Consider the following 6,973-nt stretch of genomic DNA (forward strand, 5'->3'; position numbering starts at 1 on the left):
GGGGGAGGGGAAAGGGGGGGAACAGGCCGAGCAGCCGGGGTGCCCCCCACAGGACTGGGGCGGTGCACAGGCACCGACTGTCATTACGGTGGCCACCTTGCTGCGCAGCCACTGACCACCCACCCTGTCCCCTGGTTCTACACAGTGACCCTGGCACAGTGCGCACCCCCCTCCCCCCGGCCACAAACACCCAACCCAACTGGCCGCCACTCACCGGAGGACCACCCAGGTCAACCTCCACGGCAGCCCTCAGTGAGGGCAGTGCCAGCCAACGGTACCCCTGGCAACATGGATGGGCGCTAGGACCAGGGGCCCCTACGGTGCTGGACACCAATGGGGCAGGGATCAGGCGATCCTGTGTCTGCGTGGGTTTCCTCCGGGTGCTCCGGTTTCCTCCCACAGTCCAAAGACGTGCAGGTTAGGTGCATTGGCCATGCTAAATTGCCCTTAGTGTCCAAAACGGTTAGGAGGGGTTATTGGGTTACAGGGATAGGGTGGAAGTGAGGGTTTAAGTGGGTCGGTGCAGACTCGATGGGCCGAATGGCCTCCTTCTGCACTGTATGTTCTATGTTCTATGAGTGTGATCGAGCGGTGCTTCGGCCTCCTGAAGATGCAGATCAGGTGCCTGGATTGTTCTGGAGGGGCCCACCAGTATGAAGCTGAGAGGGTCGCCCGCATCGGGGCGGCCTGCTACATCCTTCACAACGTTGTGCAGCAGAGGGGCCATCTGCTGGAGGAGGAGGATGAGGAGGACGGACAGGCCTCGTCGGATGAGGATGATGTGGGGGAGGGGGAGGATAAGCAGGACATGGGCCTAGGCAGGCAGGGGAGGCCGCATGATGTGTGCACCAGGGCCAACGCGCACGGGTTGCTCTGATTGCCTCCAGGTTCACTGACTAGGAGGGAGGGGGTGGAGGTGGGGTGCTGGCCAGGAGCACTGACACCACTGACACGGTCCTTCCACATGTAACCCCCTCCCCCAACTGCCAGCCCGGATCAGCCCACCCCTCACACCCATCAGACAGAGCACCAAGGCAGGTTGTAACAATGGTAACAGGTATTTATTGTGAACAAATATATACAGGCTGTGCCCTAGCCCATATAACTAAACTGTGCCCTGCACCCGTGTCAACCTAACTGGTGTCTAACTTTCTGGCCTTACGGGCCCTAACGATATGCCTAGGTGGTTCCCCAGTCAGCAGGAATGGAGGCAGCCTGCTGTGACTCCTGCCCTGCGACAAGGGTCCCCGCCGGCGCGCGACTCCTGGGGTGACCCGGCCTGGATGGGCCCGACCGCTGTTCGGGTGTCCTGCCCGCTGCCCACCAGATGGATCAGGGACAGGAGGGGAGGAGTCCAAGGTACTGAGGTGTTCCGGCACCTCCCCTGCTGAGAGTCATCGGCACGGGCCCCATCACCTCCTCCTCCCTCAGGGTGCCTGATGGCTCTTCCATGGGACAGGTGTGCGAGTGGAGCCATCCCCTGAGGCCCCCCCTGTCACTTTGCGCTGCCAGTCTTGGAGGTGGGCTCTGGTCTCGACCAGGATCTGCACGTTCGTGGCTATGGAGCACATCTCCGTCTGGGACTGCACCACATCACGCTGCGACTGTGCCACCACCCTGTGGATCTGTGCCACATCAACCAGTAACTGGGCCACTGCTCTCTGGAACTGGGCCACTGCTCTCTGGAACTGGGCCACCTCGCCCAGTGTCTGCGTCATGCCGGCCAGCGCCTGGGCAGTGCCATTGACATTCCCAGCCATGGCCTGCTGTGACTAGGCCATGCTGAGGAGCGCTGCTGCAATGCCCAGGTGGCTCTGGCACATGGCTGCCTGTGAGAGGGCAGCCCTGTCCTGGGCCTCGGCCCCCGCCTGCACAGAATGCCCGAGGCCTTGGACACGCTGATCCATAGCCTAAACCACCACCCCCAATGCCTCCACCGTGGACGCTACCCATGTGGTGTCGGCCTGGGTGGTACGCATGACCAACACCACCCCTGCAGGTGCTGGATGCCCGCTGTCATTTCCTCTTGTAGTTGTAGTCTCTGGCTCTCTGACTGCACCTGCACTGTGGCTGGGACTGCATGTTCCAGAAGTCCAGGACCTGTCTGGACAGCAGCTGGTTCCTGGGCCGGCCTGCCCTCCGACCGTCCGACTCCTCGGCTGCTCCTACCTCCGCCTGCTGTACCAGGTGCGATGTGTAATGCGCACCAGATAGTGTCCCAGGAGCCTCTTCACTAATGCGTCTCTGGGATGCTGGAGGACGTTGGAGACAGCAGTGATGGAAAGTCAGTGTCATCCTCCAGCCCGAGCTCCGGGGTGTCCTGAGTCTCGGGCGGAGAGCTGGTGTTCAGGCTGCTTTCCCAGTCAGCGCTCGGCTGTCTGGGGGGCACCGGCTCCGGCACTGGCTGGGGGTGGGGGCTCCGGATGGACTGGCCCCATCTCCGGTGGGTCCTGTAAGATACAAGACGACATGTATGATTAGACAGCAGGCCTGGTGATGGTTGCGGGTGGTGAGGGGGGTGGGAGTGAGGGGGGTGGGGAAGTGCCGGGGGGGTGGAGGTGAGGGGTGTTGGGGTGGGGGGAAGGGATGAGGGGGTTGGGGGTGCAGGGGGTGAGGGTGTGTGGAGGTGAGGGGTGTTGGGGTGAGGGGGTGTGGAGGTGAGGGGTGTTGAGGTGGGGGGAGGGGATGAGTGGGCTGGGGGTGCAGGGGGTGAGGGGGTGTGGAGGTGAGGGGTGTTAGGGTGAGGGGGTGTGGAGGTGAGGGGTGTTGAGGTGGGGGGAGGGGATGAGTGGGCTGGGGGTGCAGGGGGTGAGGGGGTGTGGAGGTGAGGGGTGTTAGGGTGAGGGGGTGTGGGGATGAGGGGGTGGGGGCTGTGAGGGAGATGAGGGGTTGCGGGGGGTGAGGGGGATTGGGGTGAGGGAGTTGAGGAGTGTAGGGATGAGGGGGTCGGGGGTGTGGGGATGAGCGGGTGGGGAGTGTGGGGATGAGGGATTGGGGGGGGGGGGTGGGGGCTCGGTACACGTGTCATGGGCAACCGCAACTCGGCAGAGTCTCACTTGCTCGCCCGTGACTGCACTCCACCCCGGCGACGTCCCTTTTCTCTGGGCCACCGGCCACGTTCAGGGCCCTCTGCTCAGGCATGGTGAAGAGCCGCAGTTCTGGTGGACCCCTCCGGTCTTCTCCCGCTGCCGGCGGTGGTGCGTGGCCTTCTCCTGGGGGGGTTGGGGAACACATACAACATCGTTAGACGGTCCGACACTTGCAGCCCAGGGGTTGGGTAGATTATGGGCTCAGTGGCTAGGGTACCCGGCCATGGTGGATGGCGTGGATGTTGGCATTTGGGGCAGGGTGGAGATTCGGCTGTCCCCCAGGGGGAGGGGCCGGATTATGGGTGTGGTGGGGGGGGCAGCGTTTGTGCCAGGGGCAGCCAGCTTAACCTGGTCACCCTGAGGAGATCGTGGAGTTTCTTGCAGCAATGCATGCCAGTCTGGGCGACGTTGCCACATGGCGCTGACCACCTCTGTCATCTGCGTCCAGGCACAGCGAATGGTGGCGTCTGGCGGCCTTCCTCCCAGGCCGGGGTGTAGGGTCATCCTTCGCTCCTCCACACCATCCAGGAGGATCTCCAGCTCAGCGTCCCTGAACCATGGCGCTGCTCTCCTTCTAGCTATCTTGTTGGCTGGGATGGATGGTGTGTGTGTGTGGGGGGGGGGGGGGGGGGGGCGGGGGGGGGGGGACCGTTTAAGTGCGGCTGCGGCGTGAGCCTCATGAGCGCCAATCACGGACCCGACGAATCCGACACCGTTTTTCCTGGAACAGGCGCCGGAATGTGGCAACTAGGGGTTTTCTCAGTAACTTCATTGCAGTGTTAATGTAAGCCTACTTGTGACAATAAAGATAATTCTTATTATTTAACGAATATTGTCAAATGTGTGGTTAAAAAGCAACTTTACTTGCAGAAATTATTTCATGTTTAGCTCCATGTAATATTGTGATAATTGATCACCAGGCAGTGTGTTTTAGAGAAGAGCTAAATTATCGAATTCAAGCAAAACATTTATGCAAATATATATCTAGTTTATTTTAATGTTCCAAAATTGTTGAACGTTTTTGAATCCAGTTGCTGTCTTAGAATATTTATTATTCTGCACTGAAATCAATCAGTTTGATCTGGTGTCTTAGAAAAGCGACTGTCGACATCCGGTGGCGACCATGGGGTAAACGGTCGCACATTCTGCAGCTCTCGTCCTTAAGAGTTTTTTTTAATGGTGTTTAAGCCGGATTCTTCAGAAAATTTCTCAACGTAAGTTGATCGAAGGTAGAGGAAAAGGAGGTGACCCTCAATTTATGGAATTGTGTCCAAATAAGAGTCGAAAAAGGAGAAACCAAAAGATGAGTGAAAGCAAGAATCAGAGGCCATCGAGCTCAATGGTAACGAGGCAAAGCGTGTCCACGCCAGCTCACTGTCGATGGAGCAATGGGTTGAGTACCTGGATGAGAAGTTTCGCCCGGCATCGCAAGGAGTGTACAGAAGACGTAACCCAGATGATAGCCTCGATTAAGGAGGTGGTTGACTGGGTGGAGGACAGAATGACGACCCAGGGACAGGAGATTCTAAAGCTGCAGGAGCTGGCGACTGAACGAGAGGAGGAGTCCACTGCAATGGCTTTGGAAATTAGCATACCACAGGACAGTCAGAAACGACTGCTAGATAAAGTAGAAGACTTGGAGAACCGGTCTCGAAAACAAAATATCCTAATCGCCGGACTGCCAGAGGGAAAGGAGGGATCAGTTGTGGGAGCGTATGTGGCTGAAGATGTTGCAGGAGATGGTCGGGCCCGATGTGTTTGACAAGCCGCTGGAGGTGGACCGGGCACATAGGGTGCTCGTACGCAAGCCCCAAAGCCGTGAGCCCCCGAGGGCCATGGTGGTGAGGCTACATCGATTCCTCGACAAGGAGCGTATCATGAAGTGGGCCAGGCAGACAAAACAGTACATGTGGGAAGAATCAGAGATCCGGGGTGTACCAAGACTGGGGACCAGAACCCGCAAAGAGGAGAGCAAGTTTCAACAAAGTTAAGGCGGCCCTGTTTGAGAAAGACATTAAATTCGAACTGTTATTCCCGGCGCGTCTTTGGGTGACCTACGAGAACGGGTGCTGTACTTTAATTCTCCAGAAGAGGTGGCAACTTTCATGAAAGACCTTTTGGGCGTCATTCCCCGACCCCCCAGCGGGTCGGAGAATGGCCGATGGCCGCCGTGAATTCCGCCCCCGCCGCCCGCCAAAGTCTCCGAAGGGAGAAAAGTCGGCGGGGCGTCAATGGCGCCTCACACCTCGGAGAATGGCACGGGTGGGCGCAAGGCAATCGATTTTGGGCCTGCCGATATTCTCCGTCCGGGTGGGCCGAAGTCCCGTCGACGTGATCACGGGTCACGTCGGCGTAAATCAAACCTCCTTTTAATCGGCGTCAACCAGTGCTCAAGGTTTACGCCGACCAGCGTGGAGGTGGGTGACGGCCTGGGTGGTTGGCCGCTGGGCAGGCGATGGCGTGGCCGCAGTCTGAATGTGTGGGGGAGAGGTGTGTGTAGGGTTTTGTGTGTGTGTGTGCGGCGGGGGGGGGGGGGGGGGTGGTTAGAGTAGGCTGGGCTCCGGGGGAGTGCCGGGAGTGGGGATGGGGTCCGTGCCGGGGAGGAGGATGGGGTCCGTGCCGGGGAGGGGGGATGGGGTCCGTGCCGGGGAGGGGGGATGGGGGGGTCCGTGCCGGGGAGGAGGATGGGGGGGGTCCGTGCCGGGGAGGAGGATGGGGGGGGTCCGTGCCGGGGAGGGGGATGGGGAGCGGGGTCCGTGCCGGGGAGGGGGATGGGGAAGGGGTCCGTGCCGGGAAGGAGGATGGGGGGGTCCGTGCCTGGGAGGAGGATGGGGGAGTCCGTGCCGTGGAGGAGGATGGGGGTGTCCGTGCCGGGGAGGAGGATGGGGGGGGGTCCGTGCCAGGGAGGAGGATGGGGGGGTCCGTGCCGGGGAGGAGGATGGGTGGGTCCGTGCCGGGGAGGAGGATGGGGGGGGGGGTCCTTGCCGGGGAGGAGGATGGCGGGGGGGTCCGTGCCGGGGAGGGGGGGTGGGGGGGTCCGTGCCGGGAGGGGGGATGGGGGGGGGTGGGGTCCGTGCCGGGGAGGAGGATGGGGGTGTCCGTGCCAGGGAGGAGGATGGGGGGGTCCGTGCCGGGGAGGAGGATGGGGGGGGGTCCGTGCCGGGGAGGAGGATGGGGGGGGGGGGTCCGTGCCGGGGAGGAGGATGGGGGGGGTCCGTGCCGGGGAGGGGGGATGGGGGGGGGGGGGTCCGTGCCGGGGAGGGGGATGGGGGGTCCGTGCCGGGGAGGAGGATGGGGGGGGGTCCATGCTGGGGAGGGTTGATGGGGGGGTCCGTGCCGGGGAGGTGGGATGGGAGGGGGGGGTACGTGCCGGGGAGGGTGGGTGCGAGGGCAAGTGAGTTGGTCCACCTGGCCAGGTGCCAGCCTCCAACAGTTGGACCCATGCGGTCCATGCCACCTGGCTGGGGGAGGAGGGGGGTATGGGCAATGATGACATGTCGTCGTTCCGCCACCCCCCCCCCCCCCCCCCCCCCCCCACCAGGCCGTCATGTTTTCCGATCTTCCAGCGATGTTGGCCGCCGTGGCCGCAGCCGCTAATGTCTATGTTGCCCTGGATGAGGAGGAGGAGGGAGGGAGGAGCGCGCCAGAGAGGCGGCGCAGGCTGCCGCAGAGGGGCAGACGGCAGCCGCCCAGGCTGGAGGGTCACCTGACCGACAGGACGAGGAGGGGAGAAGGACGTCGCGGCCCCATGGCAACGGAGGCACCCGGCAGTCATACCAGGACCTCACGGACCGGGAATGCAGGAGGAGACTCCGGATGAGGCGGGAAACCGTGGCACACATCTGCCACCTGCTGGCGCACCTGTCACCGCGTGGCACTGGCGG

Source organism: Scyliorhinus torazame, chromosome 2 (genome assembly GCF_047496885.1).
Source record: "Scyliorhinus torazame isolate Kashiwa2021f chromosome 2, sScyTor2.1, whole genome shotgun sequence".
NCBI lineage: Eukaryota > Metazoa > Chordata > Chondrichthyes > Carcharhiniformes > Scyliorhinidae > Scyliorhinus > Scyliorhinus torazame.